Source organism: Manis pentadactyla, chromosome 12 (genome assembly GCF_030020395.1).
Source record: "Manis pentadactyla isolate mManPen7 chromosome 12, mManPen7.hap1, whole genome shotgun sequence".
Classification (NCBI taxonomy): Eukaryota; Metazoa; Chordata; class Mammalia; order Pholidota; family Manidae; genus Manis; species Manis pentadactyla.
In genome coordinates this window covers 16414956-16438436 of record NC_080030.1, presented here as the reverse complement: position 1 = coordinate 16438436, position 23481 = coordinate 16414956, and the positions used below count along the sequence as shown (strand labels likewise).

Here is a 23481-nt window from a genome sequence, read left to right as displayed (position 1 = left end):
TTCTCAAGCAATAATACCAATTACAGTAAAAATTAAGGGAAACGACATAGTTGAAGCTCATTTAGTGCATCCTTGAGGTAGGAAAGTTATCAAGTTATGTCAAATAGGGAATGTAGGAGCTCACATGTATCTGCATTATATATTGCAATAAAAACAACTAGAATGAAGACAGTGTAATGTATAAATTTTATTTAATTCACTGCTGTGTACTTTTTCCTTTATTGGTATCTCTGTTTAATTTTTACTGAGGAATCCACAATGAAAACAACGTGCAAACAAATCACATGTTCATTTCAGATGAATAATGATATGCCTGATGCTCCTTCACTCACTTTCTACATGACGGGATTTCCAAAGCTGGAGTTTCAGCTTTTAATTTTTTCCCAGAAATCTGTAGTTAGCATGGTGGGGATATTCTCTCCTTCAGCATTTTCCTCATCTTGCCCCACCCCACTGCTTCCTTGTGAGGAATGGAACAGGCAGAGAGCCCATAGTCATGGCAAGAAAAATAACTCACAGTACTAATTGTCATAATGAGGGTCGCAAGAGCATGCAGCCCCTGTTAAATGTGTTCCTTCTAATCCTGGTTGATATGCACCTGAAGTTTTATGAATACTCCCATTGTACAGATGGGGACATGAGACTTCCTATACAAGTGAGGATTTTCCCCATTCACAAAGAGCTGGTCAGGATGGAATTCAGTGTTTGAGTCTCAGCAATCCACCCAATGAGAAAGACTGTCACGGACATTTGTCTCTTCCCCAGGCAAGGAGAAGCACTTTTACAGGAAATATCCTGATGAGATTCCCAATTATTTGTAGATATTTTAAATGTCTCTTATTTTGTAATTCTCTATCTTTCAAAGACCAAGAATTGCTACTATTTTCATCTAGTTTGTAGAAGTCCACACATTTCAATCTCTCACTTAGCTCTCGCTTCTTTTTCACGTCACGTCACACTACCTAACACCTTTGGGAAGAAGTCCCCATAGGATGACCCAGAAATTCTCATTTACACGTGCCCAGCTTCTCTTAGAATTAATAGCTAGTGCAGATAAATGCATCTCATGGAGGACGTAATGAGCTTCGAGTTGATGGCCACTATTTTCTAATCTTTGACAGTAGCAGTGCATATACATGGATGGATGCTGTGTCCTGTTGCACACCCTACTTCGTGGGTGCATGTGGACAAAGCTTACTGAAGAGGGGAAAGTTTTGGGATATGGCTGAGGATGAAAAACTATAATTTAAAAGGGAACCTATGCAATATGAAGTGTTGGTTTAGAAATGCTGGTTCTGTGTGATGCAGAGACATTAACAATGATCGATGAGGGTCGGCTCAGCAGTCAGACCATCTAAGATTGCACTTAGTCTTTGATAAGCACAGAGCACTTTCCATCCTTGATGTAAGCTCGCTTTACCTGCTTCCCCATGGATGAATGGAGTAGCAGTGTGGGCTGTCACATTTGGAATTTAACACATCTTTCAGATGATCCTGAGACACGTGAGTGTTTGGGCACCATGCTCTACAAGATGTCTTGGAGAACTTCATTCTCATTTATGTTTCTTTGAAACAAGAAATGTTTCTGGAAGTAACGCCATGTCATCTCTTACACTTTCTTCAGATTCAGCACTTGGCACAGGTTTTCAGAGAAGGTTGATGTTAAATGAAAAGAAGGAACACTAAAGAAAGTGGAGGGACAAGGAAGTGTGAGAGATGCAGATGGAGGGAAAAACTAGCAGAAGGAAAGATGTGAATATTCACCTGGCTTCGCAGTAGACAGAAAGTTTTTTTTCCTCTTTATTTAATGTGGTTCTCAAACTTTAGCATGTATAAAACCATAGGGAGTGTTTGTTCAAGCTTTGATTCCTGGTCTTCGCCCCAGAGTTTCTCAGCAGTAAGTCTGCAGTGGGACCAAGCACTGCCATTTATAACAACTTCCTTTCTGATGTTTCTCATGCACATCTGGGGACCACTTAATTTCTTTCCTTTCTATCCCATTTTCCCCATCAGATTCAATTACATGGAACCCAGAAATCACACAGATGTTTCAGAATTCCTCCTCCTGGGATTGACTGAGGATCCAGAACTGCAGCCCCTCCTCTTTGGACTGTTCCTGTCCATGTACCTGGTCACCATCCTGGGGAACCTGCTTATCATCCTGGCCTTCAGCTCTGACTCCCACCTCCACACCCCCATGTACTTCTTCCTCTCTAACTTATCCCTGGCTGACATCGGTTTAAGCACAACCACGATCCCCAAGATGCTGGTGAACATCCAAGCACAGAATCAGCACATCAGTTACTCCGGCTGCATCACCCAGATTAGCTTTGTCATGTTTTTTGGTGGATGTGAAAGCTGTCTCCTTGCAACAATGGCCTGTGACTGCTACGTGGCCATCTGCCACCCCCTGAGGTACATGGTCATCATGAACCCCCAGCTCTGAGTTCTGCTCATTCTGCTTTCCTTCCTCCTTAGCACTGGGGTGGCCCTGATCCTTAGTCTGATGGTATCATGGCTGTCTTTCTGCAGGGACCTGGAACTCCCCCACTTTTTCTGTGAACTTGCTCAGGTCATCAAATTGGCCTGCTCTGATAACCTCGTTAATTATATCCTGATATATTTTGCAGCTGGCCTCTTTGCAGGTGTTCCTGTATCTGGAATAATTTTTTCTTATGCTCAAATTATCTCTTCTATTTTGAGAATTCCATCAGCAGAAGGGAAGCTTAAAGCTTTTTCCACCTGTGGGTCTCATCTGTGCATTGTTTCCTTGTTCTATGGGACAGTGTTTGGGGTGTATATTAGTTCTGTAGTTACTGACTCCTCCAGGAAGACAACAGTGGCTTCAGTGATGTACATTGCGGTTCCTCAAATGATGAACCCCTTCATCTACAGCCTGAGGAACAGGGACATGAAGGGGGCCTTGAGGAAACTCTTCAGAAGGATCCCTACTCTCTGTGATTATGCCACTTATTCTGGCATCAAGTTTCTAGAATGACAGAAACCGATAGAACCACGAGTGTGCCACAGTGTCTGATTTATTCCATTTCCAAATTTGTATGTAACAGTGAATGTCAAAGTACATTTTACTTGTGGTTGAAACCTGATTTTGCATTCTGTCTCTCTCTGTGATGTTTTCCAGTCAATTTCTATTTTCTAAATTCCAGGTCTTTGCTCAGGGTCTATGGAAGAAGAGCCTGAGGCAAGGATTTTAGTTATATTTTTTTTTTCTCACTCGTACATGAAGGCACATTGCTAAATATATGTAGGACAGGGAAGGAATTGAAACAAGGTTGTGGGGAAAGTCAGACACTGGCTTCCCCCTGAACCACGTTGTGTCATCCAATTACTCCTACAGGATTATAGTGGAGTAAGTGAGCTGACCTCTCACACACCTTTTCAATAATGATTAGACTGGTAGCTTGTAAACCACCTCCTTGTGAGGAATTAGTATGTACTGTACTCAGTTTCATTATCTATGAAATTTGAATAATTGGATTATCTTAGTTGTTTGAGATGATTGTGAGATATTTTAACTACATCAGTAGAAGACCTTCAATTGTAATAAGCAAAAGGATCTGTACCTGTAATATAACCACACAATAAAAGAGTTCTCTCTTCTTAGAAGGACGTCAGAGTTGGGGAGTGTCTAGAAACAGGGGAGTAGGGGGCCCTGTAGTCCTCCATGAGTTGTTTTTGTCTTTGGACTCGTTGAGCTCAGCGTCACCAGATGGTGGCACCAAATGGAGAATTCATCCCAAAACATGATTCTGAAAACCAAAACCAAGTGTCATGCTTTGATTCAGGTGTTTAGATTATTTTTGATAGAGTCAACTAGAAGATATCTCTACAATAGTATTAAGTAGTGCTCCTCATCTTATCCTATTTGTCCACATCCTATTTCCAATAACTTATGAATTTTATATGGTAAATATTATTTACTTGGAAGTATAGGCTTTGTAGAGGATGAGGTTCTCCCAGATCATCTGGGTGAGACTCTAAAAATAATCACTTGTATCCCCATATGGTAAACAGGGGTGGAAATGAGTCAGAGAATTGGAAGTGGTAAGGTAACCAGGGTGACATAAATTGGATTAATGCAGACTGCATTTGATTTCCAGTATTGATCATTTCCTTCTCATTTTACTGTGATAGAATTGACATGTAAAACTGTGTAAAGAGGCAGAGTCAAGATGGCAGCGTGAGTAGAGCAGCAGAAATCTCCTCCCAAAACCACATATATTTTTGACAATACAACAAAGACAGAAGCGATATCCCCACCCCCAGCTTTATTCTTCCTTCTCAGGATTGCTTTGGCTATTCAGGGTCTTTTGTGGTTCCATACGAATTTTAGAACTATTTGTTCTTGTTCATTGAAGAATGTTATGGGTGTATTGATAGGGATTGCATTGAATCTGTAGGTTCCTTTAGGCAGGATGGCATTTTTGAGAATATTAATTCTTCCTGTCCTTGAGCATGGGATGTGTTTCCATTTATTGGTATCTTCTTTAATTTCTCTCATGAGTGTCTTGTAGTTTTCAGAGTCTTTCCCTTCCTTGGTTAGATTTATTCCTAGGTATTTTATTCTTTTTGATGCAATTGTGAATGGAATTGTTTTCCTGATTTCTCTTTCTGCTAGTTCATCGTTAGTGTACAGGAATGCAACAGATTTCTGTGTTTTAATTTTGTATCCTGTAACTTTGCTGAATTCACATATTAGATATAGTAGTTTTGGAGTGGATTCTTTAGGGTTTTTTATGTACAATATCATGTCATCTGCAAACAGGGACAGTTTAACTTCTTTTTTGCCTATCTGTATGCCTTTTATTTCTGTGTGTTGTCTGATTGCCATGGCTAGGACCTCCAGTACTATGCAGTGGGCAACCCTGTCCTGTTCACAATCTTAAGGGAAAAGATTTCAGCTTCTCACTGTTAAGTATAATGTTGGCCGTGGGTTTGTCATATATGGCCTTTTTTATGTGGAGGTACTCTCTGGCATTTACTTTTTTCCTCGTGCTGGTGGAGGGCAGAGCGGTCAGTCAGCTTCACCTGAAGCCAGATACGTCCACCTACAGAAGAGCTGGTGTCATTTTGGGTGCTTGGCTGTGAAGCTTGTGGAGGAGGAAGTGCAGACCCAGACCCATAGAGCAGGCTGCCTCTTTCTACTTCTCCCTTGTACCTCTTTATAAAATGAGCAAATATTTTGAATTAGAAGAGCAGCATAATCAATTGGAATGTCACCATTAGGCCCTTTTCAGAATTAACAAGTGTTGGCATTCTGTTATATCAGCTTCATGCATATTTACATATCAACAAAATAGTAGAAATACAGAAAGCACTCCTTTCAACTTCTTCTTTATTCCCTGACTCCCTCCACAGAGGCAGCACCAATTTGATGCTTTTCCCCAGGCAGGCTTAATATTGTGTGTTTGTACATACTAGTGATGTCTGTGATATATTTGATTCCCAGTTCTCCCACTTAAAGTCTGTAAGACACTGAGCAAATGACTTATTCTTTTATGGCTTCAATTTTCTCCTTGTTAAATGATGATGATAACAGCACCTACTCAGTAAGGTTGGTATACAGAGTCAATGAATTAAGTAAAAATGCTTTAGGAACTGTGTATTTTGTGTATAGAACAAAATAATTGCTACCCATATGTAATTATTGTCAGTCATTATATTATATTATATTATATTATTCCTTCAGTTATTGGATTCCATCCTTTGTTTCAATGGTATATTTTATTTAAACCATGCTCTAATAACAGTATTTGGTAGACTGTTGCTCATTTATTTCCAAAATATAGTTTCCTTATATGGGTAGACATATATTACCCAGTTAAATGCATGTGATAACATAGGAAATGTAACTTAAAATGCAAATACTCAGAGTTCATTTTAAGCATGCCTCATTGACTATTGAATCTGCTCATCCATATTATATTTAGCAATTTTTAGTATATTCTGTGTATTTGTATTTAACAGGCATTGATTTTCTTCATAGAATTTCACTGCCACCTTTCCCAATTCATTGTTAATGGCTTCAGTATGCTTTTATTTTTTTTATAATGGACCATGGGTTGAAATTATGATTCCTGGTTGTCAATATTGTGGCAGTAAATTACAAATTATCAAAGATCAGTCAACCTGTGATACAGCATACCTGTGAGGATATAACCATAAGATTTGGGACTTGTTTGTTATAACAACAGCTTTTTGTATCTGACTGCTGTGATACAAATGATTAAGACATGGAGAGGTATGACAGACATTGATTGAAAGGGAGAGCTCAGAGGAAAATCAAGACATAAATGGATAGGTTATCTATTGTTGAAGTGGAATTATAGTAAATGGATGCACTAATTAAAAGGTACAGGGACATTAAATAAGTTTAGTATTCTATCTCACATCAAAGTCAAAATTAAACTCTAAGTGGTTTCATGCCTCAAACATATAAACTCTTATGAGAAATCATTTATTTTGAGGCAAGTATGGGTTATAAGAACAAGATCTACCGATAATAAACCACCAAAGAAAATACTGGCAACTGAGCTCTATTACCACCGAGTATTTAGTTTCACCCAAAATATATTACAAATGATTTACATTCAAATTTGTAAGACAAACCACAACCTAGTGAAGAGGTTTTCAATGCATGTAGCTAACAAAAATGTACTCTTGATAAAGTAAAGAGCTGCTACAAATGAATGAGGAAAAATAGGTAGGGCACTACAAATCCTGTAAACAGATATTTCACAGAAGAGGAAAATAAATGGCCTATAGCATGTGACACATTCTCAATCTCATAATAAGAGAAATCTAAATTATTTAGATAATATTTTATAACCACTTGTTTATAGGAATAAATGAAAACATGTTAGAGATGATGTAGATCTCAGGAAAAGTCTTCTGGTATGAAAATTGGTTCAACCTCTTAGGAAAAGTCTTTGGAATTATCCAAAGGAGAAGTACTCCCATATACCATATAACTCCATCCATAATACAATATGTTCCCTCATTTTCATCAGAAGACATGTATGAGATTATTCAAACAGAAATATTCATAATAGCAGAAAATGACATAGAGTTCTAGATGGGTCATTATGTAGATCTATGGGAGACACATGCACTGGCCATAATGACAGAACAAAACATCCCTGTAAGATGATCAAAAACCTCCTGGCTGTTTTGGGTACACCACCATGATCTTTTGAGGCCACTCTGCTGTTACTCCAGAAACACAGGAGGTGAACTTCAAGGCCCTGTCCCCAAGGAGCCAGAAGGGCCAGCATTGCTGGTTCATGTGTCAAAACGTCCAGGTCATGTCCACTCAGCAGAGTATCCAGGCCTTAGGGCATTTGCTGCTGGCAGCAGGATGTTGATTTGTTGGCCACATACTAGCTTCCAAAATTCCTTGGTTTGCACATGCAGTTGTATAGGAAAGGTACCAGTGTGTGTTAGCAAGTCCACAGGGCTCACTGTCCCCATCCAGGGCAACTCATTCAAACACCCTAGCACTGCCAACAACTGGACTGAGCAGCACAGTAGGTTACTGGTGTCTGACTTCATGACAGATTTCAACAAATCATTGAATATCTCTATTATACCTACACATCTCTATTATACCTCTATGACCCATCTGTAACCCCCACATGGAGAGGCATGAAAGTCTGGTATGCTAGAACAGGATGGGACCGCTTTTCTGCCACTGTCCTGTCACAAGACAACTCGTTTGCATGCATCTGATGGACAAGATTTATGTATGTTGGTGTCATTAAAACATGTAGCTTTCACCCTTAAAGTTATTTTCTCCTACAGTCTTTGTGGATTAGGCCCACCTTCCAGCCACAGCTGCTGCTTGCAGTGTGCACAGAGCTCTCTCCCAATTCAGCTGCTGTAGCATTATGTGTTACATGAAATTTCCACTTTATTCCCAACTACGTCAAAAATCCATCAACATCATCCACCACATAAATAAAAAGAAGGACTAAAACCACATGACCATCTTCATAGATGCTGAAAAAGCATTCAACAAAATTCAACATCCATTCATGATAAAACTCTCAACAAAATGGGTATAGAGGGCAGGTACCTCAACATAATAAAGGCCATATATGATAAACCCACAGCCAGCATCATACTGAACAGCGAGAAGCTGAAAGCTTTTCCTCTGAGATGGGGAAAAAGACAGGGATGCCCACTCTCCCCACTGTTATTCAACATAGTACTGGAAGACCTAGCCACAGCAATCAGACAAAACAAAAAAATACAAGGAATCCAGATTGGTAAAGAAGAAGTTAAATTGTTAGTATTTGCAGATGACAGTATATTGTACATAAAAAACCCTAAAGATTCCACTCCGAAACTACTGGAAGCAATACCAGAACTCAGCAAAGTTGCAGGATACAAAATTAATACACAGAAATCTGTTGCATTCCTGTACACTAACAATGAACTAATAGAAAGAGAAATCAAGCTGAAAAGCTTCTGTACAGCAAATGACACCATCAATAGAACAAAAAGGTACCCTACAGTGTGGGAGAATATACTCATAAATGACAGATCCGATAAAGGCTTGACATCCAAAATACATAAGGAGCTCACACACCTCAACATACAAAAAGCAAATAATCCAACTAAATTGGGTTGAGGAGCTGAATAGAAAGTTTTTCTAAAGAAGAAATTCAGATGGCCAACAGACACATGAAAAGATGCTCCACATCACTTGTCATCAGAGAAATGCAAATTAAAATCACAATGAGATATCACCTTTCACCAGTAAGGATTGCCATCATTGAAAAGACAAACAATAACAAATGTTGGCAAGTGGAGGAAGAGGAACCCTCCTACACTGCTGGTGGGAAAGTAAATAAGTTCAACCATTATAGAAAGCAGTATGGAGAATCCTCAAAATGCTCAAAGTAGAAATACCATTTGACCCAGGAATTCTACTTCTAGGAATTTACCCTAAGACTGAAGCACTCCAGTTTGAAAAAGACAGATGAACCCCTATGTTTATCACTGCACTATTTACAATAACTAATATATGGAAGCAACCTAAATGTCCATCAGTAGATGAATGGATAAAGCAGATGTGGTACATATACACAATGGAATATTACTCAGCCATAAGAAGAAAACAAACCTATCATTTGTAGAAACATGGATGGAGCTAGAGGGTATTATGCACAGTGAAATAAGGCAGGGAGAGAAAGACAAGTACCAAATGATTTCACTCATCTGTGGAGTATAAGAACAAAGGAAAACTAAAGAAACAAAACAGCAGCAGAATCACAGAACCCAAGAATGGACTAACAGTTACCAAAGGGAAAGGGACTGGGGATGATGGGTGGTAAGGGAGGGATAAAAGCAGGGAAAAAGAAATGGGGCATTACAATTAGCATGTATAGTGTGTGTGGCGGCACAGGAGGGCTGTGCAACACAGAGAAGGCATGTAGTGATTTTACAGCATCTTACAATGCTGATGGACAGTGACTGTGAAGGGGTATGTTGAGGGGACTAGGTGAAGGGGGGAGCCTAGTAAGCATAATGTTCTTCATGTAATTGTAGATTAATAATACTAAAAAAATGGACTGAGGAGCTGATCAAACACTTCTCCAAAGAAGAAATTCAGATGGCCAACAGACACATGAAAAGATGCTCCACATCGTTAGTCATCAGAGAAATACAAATTAAAACTACAATGAGATATCACCTCACACCAGTAAGGATCGCCACCATCCAAAAGACAAGCAACAACAAATGTTGGTGAGGTTGTGGAGAAAGGGGAACCATCCTACACTGCTGGTGGGAATGTAAATTAGTTCAACCATTGTGGAAAACAGTATAGGGGTTCCTCAAAAACCTCAAAATAGAAATACCATTTGACCCAGGAATTCCACTTTTAGGAATTTACCCTAAGAATGGTGCAGCCCAGTTTGAATAAGACAGATGCACCTCTATATTTATCGCAGCACTATTTACAATAGCCAAGACATGGAAGCAACCTAAGTGTCCATCAGTAGATGAATGGATAAAGAAGATGTGGTACATATACACAATGGTTTGTTTATTTTAAATGTTGAATATTCTATACCCACAGTCATGTGTCTGGTCATGACCGTAGTTCTATGTTCACCCAGTTTTCTCAAGTTAGGACGTTCCATTTGTGTTCTTGATGATAATTTAAGCCGTTAGTCTTTTTCTAGGACAATTAATCCTCATTAAATGAAAGAACAAAGGTCTTCTTTTATATAGAAGTAAACCCATAGAGCTCCTTGGATCCAGCCTATCTACCACTTTATGTTCTGTTCTTTTTGTGGTACATGGAAACATTTTGTAGTTCAGTTATGTCTTTGCATTTTTTAATCTATTAGTCATGTGTTTGAAGTGAATGGGATTAATAGGGTGAAAATGACACAACCATGCCAAATTGCTGTAAATTTATTTTCAAATAATATATCTGGAAAAATATAGATTAAGAAAGTTTATAAACAGGGATTTGAAATGTAAGGTAGATTGATGAATACATGAAAGTATTAAAGTCCTTAAAGAAAAATGTTTTAAAATAAATATTAACATGGAGTATCACCCACATCTATTAAATTATTGATGAAGTCTCATGAGATAAATGACAAAACTAAACACTACTGCCTTTTGGTGACATGATTTATCCAAAGACAATTAAAAATGAAGAAACATAATGCAACCCAATGTCCCCCAATGAGAAGAAATATGTATGTTGTATTTATTGTGTGGAAATAGGGGAAATTGGTTATGAAAGTCTTAAAAGAGAATATGAACTGCTTATATGGATGACAATTGCAAATGATCACAGAGAATAGATTACATACTGCTATGTAACATAGAGAAAATGGAAATCAACATACAGGACACATTCGTGACTCTTAATATTGAATAGCCCTAAGTGTTTGAATTCTACAATATTTTATCTATGATTATAAATATTTTGCCATGATGGAAACATTATTTCACATGTAAAATTGCAATCGGTCTTCCTAATTTTATTAATTACATAGAGATGCCTTTAATTGTAACATTAAAAAGAGAGGTCTGGATTCATTAACAAAGGAGTGTGTGTACATGTGTACAAACCATGTAAAACAGAGGTGGTCCAGAACAGGTGAAGAGGATGCATGGTGTATACATGGCTTTCCAGGGCAGGAATCAGGCACTATGAATTCTATGCTTGTATTTTCTTAGTCTTTAAGGATTTGCATAGCCTAATGGATAAGAATGACATGAAAATCATTTTTAATGAGTAGCACTGGGTATCAGCCCCACGGAGCATAGAGACTATGAGGAGTCAGCCCTTGACAACCTCCCAGAGCAGCGCTGACCTAGTCAGGAGGCGCACACCTGTGCTCCGTGCTGGGTTGACCTTTTCTGACCAGGAGCCTCCTGCCTCGCTTGGTGTCTCTGCCCTTCCTGAGGACAGATCTGTCATCCATGTCCAGGTGACATGTAAAGCATTGTTCCAAACTGGTACCAGCCAGGTAACTTAAAGTCCCGTAGCTACGGCTTTGGTGAGGAAGACAGGTGTTTTACTACAATTGCCTCTATGGGAAGCAGGAGGGGATAGGCATGAAATGATCACAACCATGTGTGCTGCTCTCCAGCCTAACTGTCGTCTCCTTGATAACAAGTTCCTATGTGCATTTGTACCAATGCACAGCCAGCTCTTGATCTACTCATTTCCTAATCTCTCTAAAAACAGGCAGAATGTGTTCTCCTTCTGAGCAGCAATCTGGCTGCTTATACATGTTCAAACATGTTTATGCATGTTCAGACATGCTTCTACATGTTTCTGCCATTTACTTCAATTCTTGTGTGTCATAGGGAAGGGTTTTGGAGAGGTTTTCATTTTCTTGCCAGCCTGTTTTTGGTACAACATTTCACAGAAGGGTGTTTTTATTATCCCTATGTCTGGGCTAGAGGATGCTGGGGAGAAAGTGGAGACACAGAGATTCAGCTGGCTGCCTTTCTTGTACACCTGCTTGTCTTTACAAAATTACCATGTATTTTATATAGCTGCAGCAGAGATAGTACAATAAATAAAAAACAGGACCACCTTTCAACTCTTTCCAAGATTAACCAATGTTGACATTTTGCTGTATCATCTTAAGTAAGTAAAGTAACAAACTGAAATGCTTACAGCAGGCATGTCTCCTGTCTCCCTGTCAATTCTTGTTCTGCTTCCCAGAGACAGCATCACCTTGCTGGTGAAGTAACCCCCTGAGATTTTATGTTGTATATGTCTTCATACACAAACACAGGATAGAAAGCCCCAACCATAATACCCGTGAATGAGGGAATGGAGAAATGAATTGTGATATGTCAATATAATGTATCACTCTTTGGTAATTAAAAATAATTAAGCAGGACTAAATATATAAACACTGATTTAAAAAATGAAAGATGCAAGAATGTCAATTGTAAAAGACATATACAGTGGAGACGGAGCCAACATGGCGGCGTGAGTAGGACAGTGGGAATCTCCTCCCAAAAACATATATATTTTTGAAAATACAACAAATACAACTAATCCTAAAAGAGAGACCAGAAGACACAGGATAACAGCCTGACTACATCCACTCGTGCGAGAGCCGAGAGCCTGGTGAAAGGGGTTAGATACAACCCACAGCCCGGCGGGACCCGAGCACACCTCCCGCCAGCTCCTGGGAGGGAGAGGGAGCCCAGGACTGCTAAACACCCAACACCAGAGACCCGCACCAGAGCACAGACACAGTGCATGCGTGGAGGGCTGGAAACTAGGGAAACAGGGCAACAAGACCTCTGAATGGGTGCTGAAGCTGATGCCCATGGGACAAAGAAAAGCCAGTGCTTTTTGAAAGTCTTAAAGGGACAGGGATTTAACAGCTAGACGGAAACAACACAGGTCACAGCACAGTGGCTGGAAATTACAGGGAAACCGGGTGCACTAACCTCCTGGGCAACAGCTCTGAGACCCCTCACGGAGGTAAACAGCCAAACAGCGAACCATGTCCATTACCCGTCCGGACACTGCAAAAACAGAGAAAAAGTCTTAGGGAAAAAGCCCACAGAAACGAAAATTCCTGCACTTCAGGGGGGCAAGACACAAAGACCCAGCCTACACGCAATTACCCAACACAAGCCACTAGGGGTCGCAGTAGTCCCAGTAAAGAAAGGCCAGTAGCAAGTGAAAAGTTTGGCCCTCCCAGCTGACAGTCAATAGCAGCTGTCAACATGAAAAGGCAAAAAAATATGATCCAAACAAGACTAACCCAGAGAGCTTCGGGATCTGCTACGTCTTCCCCTGAGAAGGAACCTGGGGAGATAGATTTAGCCAGTCTTCCTGAAAAAGAATTCAAAACAAAAGTCATAACCATGCTGATGGACTTGCAGAGAAATATGCAAGAACTAAGAAAGGAGAATACAGAAATAAAACAAACTCTGGAAGGACTTCAAAACAGAATGGACGAGATGCAAGAGACCATTAATGGACAAGAAAACAAAACAGGAATGCAGAGAAGCTGATGTAGAGAGAGATAAAAGGATCTCCAGAAATGAAAGAATTTTAAGAGAGCTGAGTGACCAATCGAAAAGGAACAATATACGAATTATAGGTATACCAGAACAAGTAGAGAGAGAAAAAGGGATATAAAGTGTCCTTGAAGGAATAATTGCCAAAAACTTCACAAACTAGGGGAAGAAATGGCCTCTCAGACCACAGAGGTACACAGAAAACCCATGACAAGGGATCCAAGGAGGACAACACCAAGACACATAATAATTAAAATGGCAAAAATCAAAGACAAGGAAAAAGTATTAAAGGCAGCCAGAGAGAAAAAAAAGGTTACCTAAAAAGGAAAACCCATCAGACTATCATCAGACTTCTTAACAGAAACCCTACAGCCCAGAAGAGAATGGCATGATATACTTAATGCAATGAAACAGAAGGACCTCGAACCAAGACTACTGTATCCAGCACGAGTATCATTTAAATATGAAGGAGGGATCAAACAATTCCCAGACAAGCAAAAGTTGAGGGAATTTGCCACCCCAAAACCACCTCTTCAGGGCATCCTACAGGGACGGCTCTAGATGGGAGCACTCCTAAAAAGAGCACAGAACAAAACACCCAACATATGAAGAAGGGAGGAGGAGGAATAAAAAGGGAGAGAAATAAAGAATCATCAGACCGTGTTTATAATAGCTCAACAAGCGATTTAAGTTAGACAGTAAGATAGTAAAGAAGCTAACCCTGAGCCTTTGGTAACCACAAACTTAAAGCCTGCAATGGCAATAAGTTCAGATCTTCCAATAATCACCCTAAATGTAAATGGACTGAATGCACCAATGAAAAGACAGAGAGTAATAGAATGGATAGAAAAGCAAGATCCATCCATATGCTGCTTACAAGAGATTCACCTCAAACCCAAAGATATGCAGAGACTTAAAGTCAAGGGATCGAAAAAGATATTTCACGCAAACAACAAGGAGAAGAAAGCAGGTGATGCAATTCTGGTATGAGAGAAAATAGACTTCAAAATAAAGAAAGTAACAAAATAAAAAGAATGACATTACATAATGATAATGGGCTCAGTCCATCAAGAGGATTTAACCATTATAAATATATATGCACCCAAAAGAGGAGTACCAACATACCTGAAACAAATATTAACAGAACAAAAGGGGGAAACAGACTGCAATGCATTCACTCTAGGAGACTTCAACACACCACTTACTCCAAAGGACAGATCCTCCAGACAGAAAATAAGTAAGGACACAGAGGCACTGAACAACACACTAGAACAGATGGACCTAATAGACATCTACAGAACACTACATTTAAAAGCAACAGGATACACATTCTTCTCAAGTGCACATGGAACATTCTCCAGAATAGACCACATACTAGGCCACAAAAAGAGCCTCAGTAAATTCCAAAAGATTGAAATCCTACCTACCAACTTCTCAGAACACAAAGGCATAAAATGAGAAATAAACTTTACAAAGAAAGCAAAGAGGCTCGCAAACACATGGAGGCTTAACAACACGCTCCTAAATAATCAATGGATCAATGACCAAATCAAAATGGAGATCCAGCAATATATGGAAACAAACGACAACAACAACACTAAGCCTCAACTTCTGTGGGACACACAAAACCAGTCTTAAGAGGAAAGTATATAGCAATCCAAGCATATTTAAAAAAGGAAGAACAATCCCAAATGAATAGTCTAATGTCACAATTATCGAAATTGGAAAAAGAAGAACAAATGAGGTCTAAGGTCAGCAGAAGGAGGGACATAACAAAGATCAGAGAAGAAATAAGTAAAATTGAGAAGAATAAAAAGATAGCAAAAAATCAATGAAACCAAGAGCTGGTTCTTCGAGAAAATAAACAAAATAAACAAGCATCTAGCCAGACTTATTAAGAGGAAAAGAGAGTCAACACAAATGAACAGTATCAGAAATGAGAAAGGAAAAATCACGACGGACCCCACAGAAATACAAAGAGTTATTAGAGACTACTATGAAAACCTATATGCTAAGAGCTGGGAAACCTAGGAGAAATGGACAACTTCCTAGAAAAATACAACCTTCCAAGACTGACCCAAAAAGAAACAGAAAATCTAAACAGACCAATTACCAGCAACGAAATTGAAGCAGTAATCAAAAAACTACCAAAGAACAAAACCCCTGGGCCAGATTCATTTACCTCACAATTTTATCAGACATACAGGGAAGACATAGTACCAATTCTCCTTAAAGATTTCCAAAAAATAGAAGAGGAGGGGATACTCCCAAACTCATTCTATGAAGCTAACATCACCCTAGTACAAAAACCAGGCAAAGAACCCACCAAAAAAAACTAACAGACCAATATCCCTGATGAAAGAAGATGCAAAAATACTCAACAAAATTTTAGCAAACAGAATTCAAAAATACATCAAAAGGATCGTACACCATGATCAAGTGGGATTCATCCCAAGGATGCAAGGATGGCACAACATTTGAAAGTTCATCAACATCATCCACCACATCCACAAAAAGAAAGACAAAAACCACATGATCATCTCCATAGATGCTGAAAAAGCATTTGACAAAGTTCAACATCCATTCGTGATAAAAACTCTCAGCAAAATGGGAATAGAGGGCAAGTACCTCAACGTAATAAAGGCCATCTATGAAAAACCCACAGCCAACATTATATTGAACAGCGAGAAGCTGAAAGCTTTTCCTCTGAGATCGGGAACTAGAAAGGGACTCCCACTCTCCCCACTGTTATTTAACATAGTACTGGAGGTCCTAGCCACGAAAATCAGACAAAACAAAAAAGTACAAGAAATCCAGACTGGTAAAGAAGAAGTTAAACTGTCACTATTTGCAGATGACATGATACTGTACATAAAAACCCTAAAGACTTCACCCAAAAACTACTAGAACTGATATCGGAATACAGCAAAGTTGCAGGATACAAAATCAACACACAGAAATCTGTGGCTTTCCTATACACTAACAATGAACCAACAGAAAGAGAAATCAGTAAAACAAATCCATTCACAATTGCATAAAAAAAAAAATACCTAGGAATAAACCTAACCAAAGAAGTGAAAAACTTATACTCTGAAAACTACAAGTCACTCTCCAGAGAAATTAAAGGGGCCACTAACAGATGGAAAAGCATCCCATGCTCGTGGCTAGGAAGAATTAATATCGTTAAAATGGCCATCCTGCCCAAAGCAATATACAGATTTGATGCAATCCCTATTAAACTACCAGCAACATTCTTCAATGAACTGGAACAAATAATTCAAAAATTCATATGGAAATACCAAAGACACCGAATAGCCAAAGCAATCCTGAGAAAGAAGAATAAAGTAGGGGGATCTCAGTCAACAACTTCAAGCATTATTATGAAGCCACAGTAATCAAGACAATTTGGTACTAGCATAACAACAGAGCCACAGACCAATGGAACAGACTAAACAATCCAGACATTAACCCAGACATATATGGTCAATTAATATTTGATAAAGGAGCCATGGATATACAATGGTGAAATGACAGTCTCTTCAACAGGTGGTGTTGGCAAGACTGGACAGCTACGTGTAGGAGAATGAAACTGGACCATTCTCTAACCCCGTATACAAAAGTAAACTCAAGATGGATCAAAGAGTTGATTGTAGGTCATGAAGCCATTAAACTCTTGGAAAAAAACATAGGCAAATACCTCTTAGACATAAACATGAGTGACGTCTTCTTCAACATAACTCCCCGGGCAAGGAAAACAATAGCAAAAATGAACAATTGGGACTATATTAAGCTGAAAAGCTTCTGTACAGCAAAAGACACCATCAATAGAACAAAAAGGAACCCTACAGTATGGGAGAATATATTTGAAAATGACACATCCGATAAAGGCTTGACGTCCAGAATATATAAAGAGCTCACACGCCTCAACAAACAAAAAACAAATAACCCAATTGAGAAATGGGCAGAGGAACTGAACAGAAATTTTTCGAAAAAGGAAATCCAGATGGCGAACAGACACATGAAAAGATGCTCCACATCGCTAATTATCAGAGAAATGCAAATTAAAACTACAATGAGGTATCACCTCACAGCAGTAAGGATGGCTGCCATCCAAAAGACAAACAACAACAAATGTTGGCGAGGCTGTGGAGAAAGGGGAACCCTCCTACACTGCTGGTGGGAATGTAAATTAGTTCAACTATTGTGGAAAGCAGTATGGAGGTACATCAAAATGCTCAAAGCAACTTACCATTTGACCCAGGAATTGCACTCCTAGGAATTTACCCTAAGAATGCAGCAATCAAGTATGAGAAAGACCAATGCACCCCTATGTTAATTGCAGCACTATTTACAATAGACAAGAATTGGAAGCAACCTAAATGTCCATTGATAGATGAATGGAAAAAGAAATGTGGTATATATACACAATGGAACACTACTCAGCCATAAGAAAAGGGCAAATCCTACCATTTGCAGCAACATGGAAGGAACTGGAGGGAATTATGCTCATTGAAACAAGCCAAGCAGAGAAAGAGAAATACCAAATGATTTCACTCATTTGTGCAGTATAAGAGCAAAGGAAAAACTGAAGGAAAAAAACAGCAGCAGAATCATAGAACTCAAGAATGGACTAACAGGTACCAAAGGGAAAGGAACTGGGGAGGATGGGTGGGTAGGGAGGGATAAGGGGTTGGGGAGAAAATGGGGGGTATTAAGATTAGCATGCATGGGGGGGTGGGAGAAAGGGGAGGGCTTTACAACACAGAGAAGACTAGTAGTGATTCTACAACATTTTGCTACGCTGATGGACAGTGACTGTAAATTGGTATATAGGGGTGACCTGGTATAGGGTAGAGCCTAGTAAACAAAATATTCGTCATGTAAGTGTAGATTAGTGATAAAAAAAAGAAGCAGTTCCTCTGTGGTGACCTCCAATGTGTTCTACACAATGATATAAAGGGCATATAAAAGTGTCGGCAAAGGGTCTGTTTGTGTTTATACAGAGGATCAAATCCTAATTGGGCTACCCCGAAAATGAACTAAGATACGATATGAAAAAGAACTTCCAACATCAGCACTTTCTGGAAGACTCATGCCAGAAGATGATCATCAAAAAACCCCAACAAAGTTCCACGCACTGCTACAGCTGTAGAAGCACTCATCCCACCAGTTCCTGGAATTGCCATGGGAATGAAGATGGAGATATCTAAGCTGCCCTGTGCATACAGTAAAACAACAGATTTGACTGGATCTATACTGTTGGAACTCAACCAAGAATTAGGAGAAGTGCAAATTGTAGCTTTCCAAAATCTTACAACTACAGAGTATTTACTGTTAAAAGAACATATAGGATGTGAACAGTCCCCAGGAATGGACTGTTTTAATTTCTCTGATTTCTCTCAGACTGTTCAAGCTCAGTTGGACAATATCCACCATATCATAGATAAGTCTTCACAAATGCCTAAGGTGCCTAACTGGTTTCTTGGTTTCACTGGAGATGGCTGGTAATTACAGGTATGCTTTGGTTACATAACTGTACTCCTATTATGTTAATATGTGTGTGCAATGTAATTAGTAGTTTAAAACCTATACATGCTGAAGTTACTGTACAAGAAGGTATGTCAAAGAAATAATCAATCTTCCCATGTTTTCTTCCGCCTGCAACTTCTATAGCTTTTCTTCTTCCTTCCTAACTACAACCCTTAAATAGAATTCGTACCTTATATTGAATTTACCAAGTTTCATAATTCTTCCAAGTGGTAAAGACACCTCAAGACAAATGCTGAGCATAGAAGCCACAGGGCGTAAATATGCAAAGAAGTAAAAAGCTAACCTTTTCAAACAATAAGGCTTCTCTCTCACTTACAAACTTAACACTTCACTGCATGGCCCTGGAAGATGACTGGTTAGCCAGAGAGGGGTGAGATTCCTCAAGGGAGGAACAACCTAAGACAGGCACAGTCGCAGGGGGGCCATCAAGTGAGAAAAAAGGGGATCAACAGAGGTGAGGCTTAGAACCTCACCCCACACCCTGTTCTGAGAGAAATCTTCTGCCTACGTGGATGTTTTATTGCCCTTGTCCAGCTTGGATTAACACATAGTCTACAGGCACACACCTGATCATCTACATTTGCTCTCTTACAACACTAAACTATGTTTCCTACCTTTATCTCGTATCTACCTACCACTTCAGCATTTTATTAAAAATAATAATAATAAAGAGAGAAATGTGGTATCCAAGTATAAATCAAGTATAAAAATCAAATGAGTATTCATATTTGAACTGACTGTTTATAGTTCATAATGCATAAGCAAAACCGAAAGCTTCTGTGATGACTGCCCTTGTACTGTTCACCATGTAACTTATTCACTATGTAAGAATTTGTTCTCCATGGAAGAACTTGTTTGTTATGCTTCAGAAGATTTTAGACTGACGAAAATTAGGCTTGGGGTGGATTAATGAGTGTGCATTGAGCATTGACCCCCCTATAAATAATTTTATTGTTGTTAACAACCATTTGATCAATAAGTTTGAGAGATGCCCTCAAAAAAATGTATATATATATATATATATATATATATATATATATATATATACACACACACACACACTTCCAATTGTAAAATAAATAAGTAACCGGGATTTAATGTATAGCATAAGGAATATAGTCAAAATATTGTAACAACTTGGCATGGTGATAGCTGGTATCTAGAATTATCATGTATATAAATGTTAAATCACTGTGTTGTACACCTTAAACTAATGTAATACTGTGTGTCAACTCACTTTCAATAAAAAATAATTATATAAAAAAACATAAAATAATGCCTATTAAAAAAAAAGACATATACAGTATTGCTCAGTGTACACAAAGCATTCAACATGCAGAACTGCCAATTGTGAATAATAATTGTAAAAGTTTTAGGCTTAGCAGTAATAAAAGTTCTATTGTGGTGGTTAACTTATGAAGAAAAGAATCAAGATTGTGCAACAATGTGACATGAGTGCTTCACATACACCTATATTTATTGCCATAAAAACACCTACAATGCATATGGGAAAAAAATGATGGCAGTGTAGGAAGGCAAGGCAAAAACCTCCTCCCCAAATCACATACAATATGAAAATACAGCAAGTACCAGTATGCCTGAAATCAACCTGAAGACAGCAGAACTGACCACTACATCTAGGGGAAAAGAGAGGACCCTGGAGAAATGGGTAAAGTGACAAAGACATGATCTGGTGGGACCGAAGCCCTCCCCTCACCCACGCCCACAGATGTGAGGAAGAAGAGTGGAGCAGGGAGGGAGTAGAAGCCCAGGACTCTGAACACCTGGCACTGGAGATTTGCTCTGGGAGCATGATCCCACATTGCATGGTATCCTGGTGATTGTTGGGGCTGGACAATAGAGATGGCAGAACACTTGGGGAGGCTGAGATCCCTGCTGCCTGTGAAGAACAGGCACACTCTACCTGCTCCCAAAAAGGAAAGAAGAGTGGGCAGTATGAAAGACTTCTCAGCAGTGAGAGGGGTGCCTGAGGAGTACGGATTGCATAATGCTCTCTGTGTAGAATAAAAATCAGGTAGACGATACCTCCTCAGCCCATGCTCAGCCCAACAGGTTAGGAGCTCTTAGGACCTTCAGATGCTCCATCTCCCTTGCTGATAACACAGCCTGGAGACTCCTGGCATGTCCTGCCAGCTGACAGTTAAATCAGTCTTTACTCCCAGGTATGCAGGGGAAGAACATCAACCCTGCTCAACCTTCTCTTGGGCCAGCTTGGGCCAGCCAAGGAGCTTCATGCAAAAGCCAGACTTGGGAGCTCCTTCCTCCCAGCAGGTGCTGGTCCTGCTCACAAGTGGTCCCTTCCATTGCAGCAGGCCATACAGGGGACAGTTCTGTCCACCACAGCTCCAGCCCAGTAACATAGCACATGCATGTGCAGCTCAGCTCCAGGAGCTCTTTCTTCCTGGCAGTCACCAGTCCTGAGAACCTGTCATTGCAGCAAGCTGGATGGAGGGTGGCTCCACCAAGGCAGCACCACAGAGTATTCTTCCCGCTCCCGTGATCAGCTGATGGCCCACACACTTCACCTGAAATCAGAATACTACTAGCAAGGCACACAGGTGCAACAACCACTGCACACCAACAGCTGGGGCTGTCACACAGGAAACTGAGCTCCTGGGCACTAGAGAGTGCCTAGTGCCCAAATCTATTATCCCATAAGAAACACTAAAAAAATGAAGAAACATGAATTTGGTCAAAACAAAAATTCAAGAAAAAGCACTAGAAAGAGGGATTATTGAAGCTGAAATCACCAAACTTCTCAGTAAAGATTTCAAAAGTCATAAACATGTTCACATATTTACAAGAAAGTATTTATGATTTCGGGGAGGACTTCAACAAGGGATAGAGAACCTCAAAATAGGCCACTCGGAACTGAAGAATACAATATATGAAATGAAACATACAATGGAGAGATTTAAAAGTACATTAGGTGAAGCAGAGGAGACAGTAAATGAAATGGAACTTAAAGAACAGGAAAATAAAGAAGCTGAAGCAAAGAGATAAAAAAGGATCTCTAAGAATGAAAGAATAATAAGAGGGCTGTGTGGCCACACCCAATGAAACAATTTTCTAATTATAGGGGCACCAGAAGTAGAAAAGAGAGACAAAGAGACAGAAAGTATCTTTGAGAAAACAATTGCTGTAAACTTCCCCAATTTGGGGAAGGAAACAGACACACAGGTCATGGAAGTGTGGAGATCTCCCAAAAAAAGGAACCATAGAAATACAATAGCAAGACATATAATAATTAAAATGGCAAACATTAAGAACAACGAGAGAGTATTGAACGCAGCCAGAGGCAGAAAAAAAGATCACATATAAAGGAAACCCCACAGGCTATCAGCAGACTTTTCAGCAAAAACCTTACAGGAGAGAAATGTGGCATGATACATTTAACATAATGAAACAGAACGGACTCAAACCAAGAATACTCTACTCAGAATGATTATCATTTAAATTTGAAGTGAGGATAAAATTATTCCCAGATAAGCAAAAGTTGAGGGACTTCACCAAAACCAAACCATTTCTACAGGAGTTCTTAAAGGACCTGCTCTAGATGGAAATGTTCCTAAGGCTAAATAACTGTCACCAGAGAAAAAAAACCCACAGTAAAGGTAGAAAACCAATTAATTACTAAGTAAATACAAAATTAATCAGCTGCTTACAAAGGTAGTCAAGGGATACACAAAGAGTACAGTATATGACACTGGATATATGAAGAGTGGAGGAGGAAGAAGAAGAAGAAGAAAAGGAGGGAAAAAAGAACCTTAAGACTGTGTTTGTAAAAGAGTAAAAAATGATTTAAGATGAACAGTTAGATAGTAAGGAAACTATCCTTAACCCTTTGGTAACCACAAATCTAAAGCCTACAATGGCAATAAGTATGTATCTATCAATAATCACCTTAAAATTAAATGGACTGAATGAATGTTATAACAAAGAGACAAAGAGTGGAAGAATGGATAAAGAAACAAGACCCATCTGTATGCTGCCTACAAGAGACTCACTTCAAACCCAAAGACATACACAGACTAGAAGTGAAGGGATGGAAAAAGATATTTCAAAAAAATAACAGGGAGAAAAAATTAGGAGCAGCAATACTTCTATCAGACAATATATATATTTCAAAACAAAGAAAGTAGCAAGAGAAAAAGGACATTACTTAATGATAAAGGGGTCATCCCAACAAGAGGATATAACCATTATAAATATCTATGCACCCAGCATAGGAGCACCTATATATGAGAAACAAATATAACTAATAGGGGAAGTGGAATGTAACACTTTCATTTTAGGAGACAACTACACACCAGTCACACCAATAGATCAGCCAGACTGAAAATAAATGAGAAGATAGAGGCA

General features: G+C 39.2%; 1 pseudogene; it reads left to right on the top strand.

Moving 5' to 3' along the window:
• The first annotated feature begins 2023 nt into the window (after window positions 1-2023).
• On the top strand, window positions 2024-2998 carry LOC118921234 (olfactory receptor 7G2-like; annotated as a pseudogene).
• The last annotated feature ends 20483 nt before the right edge of the window (window positions 2999-23481 follow it).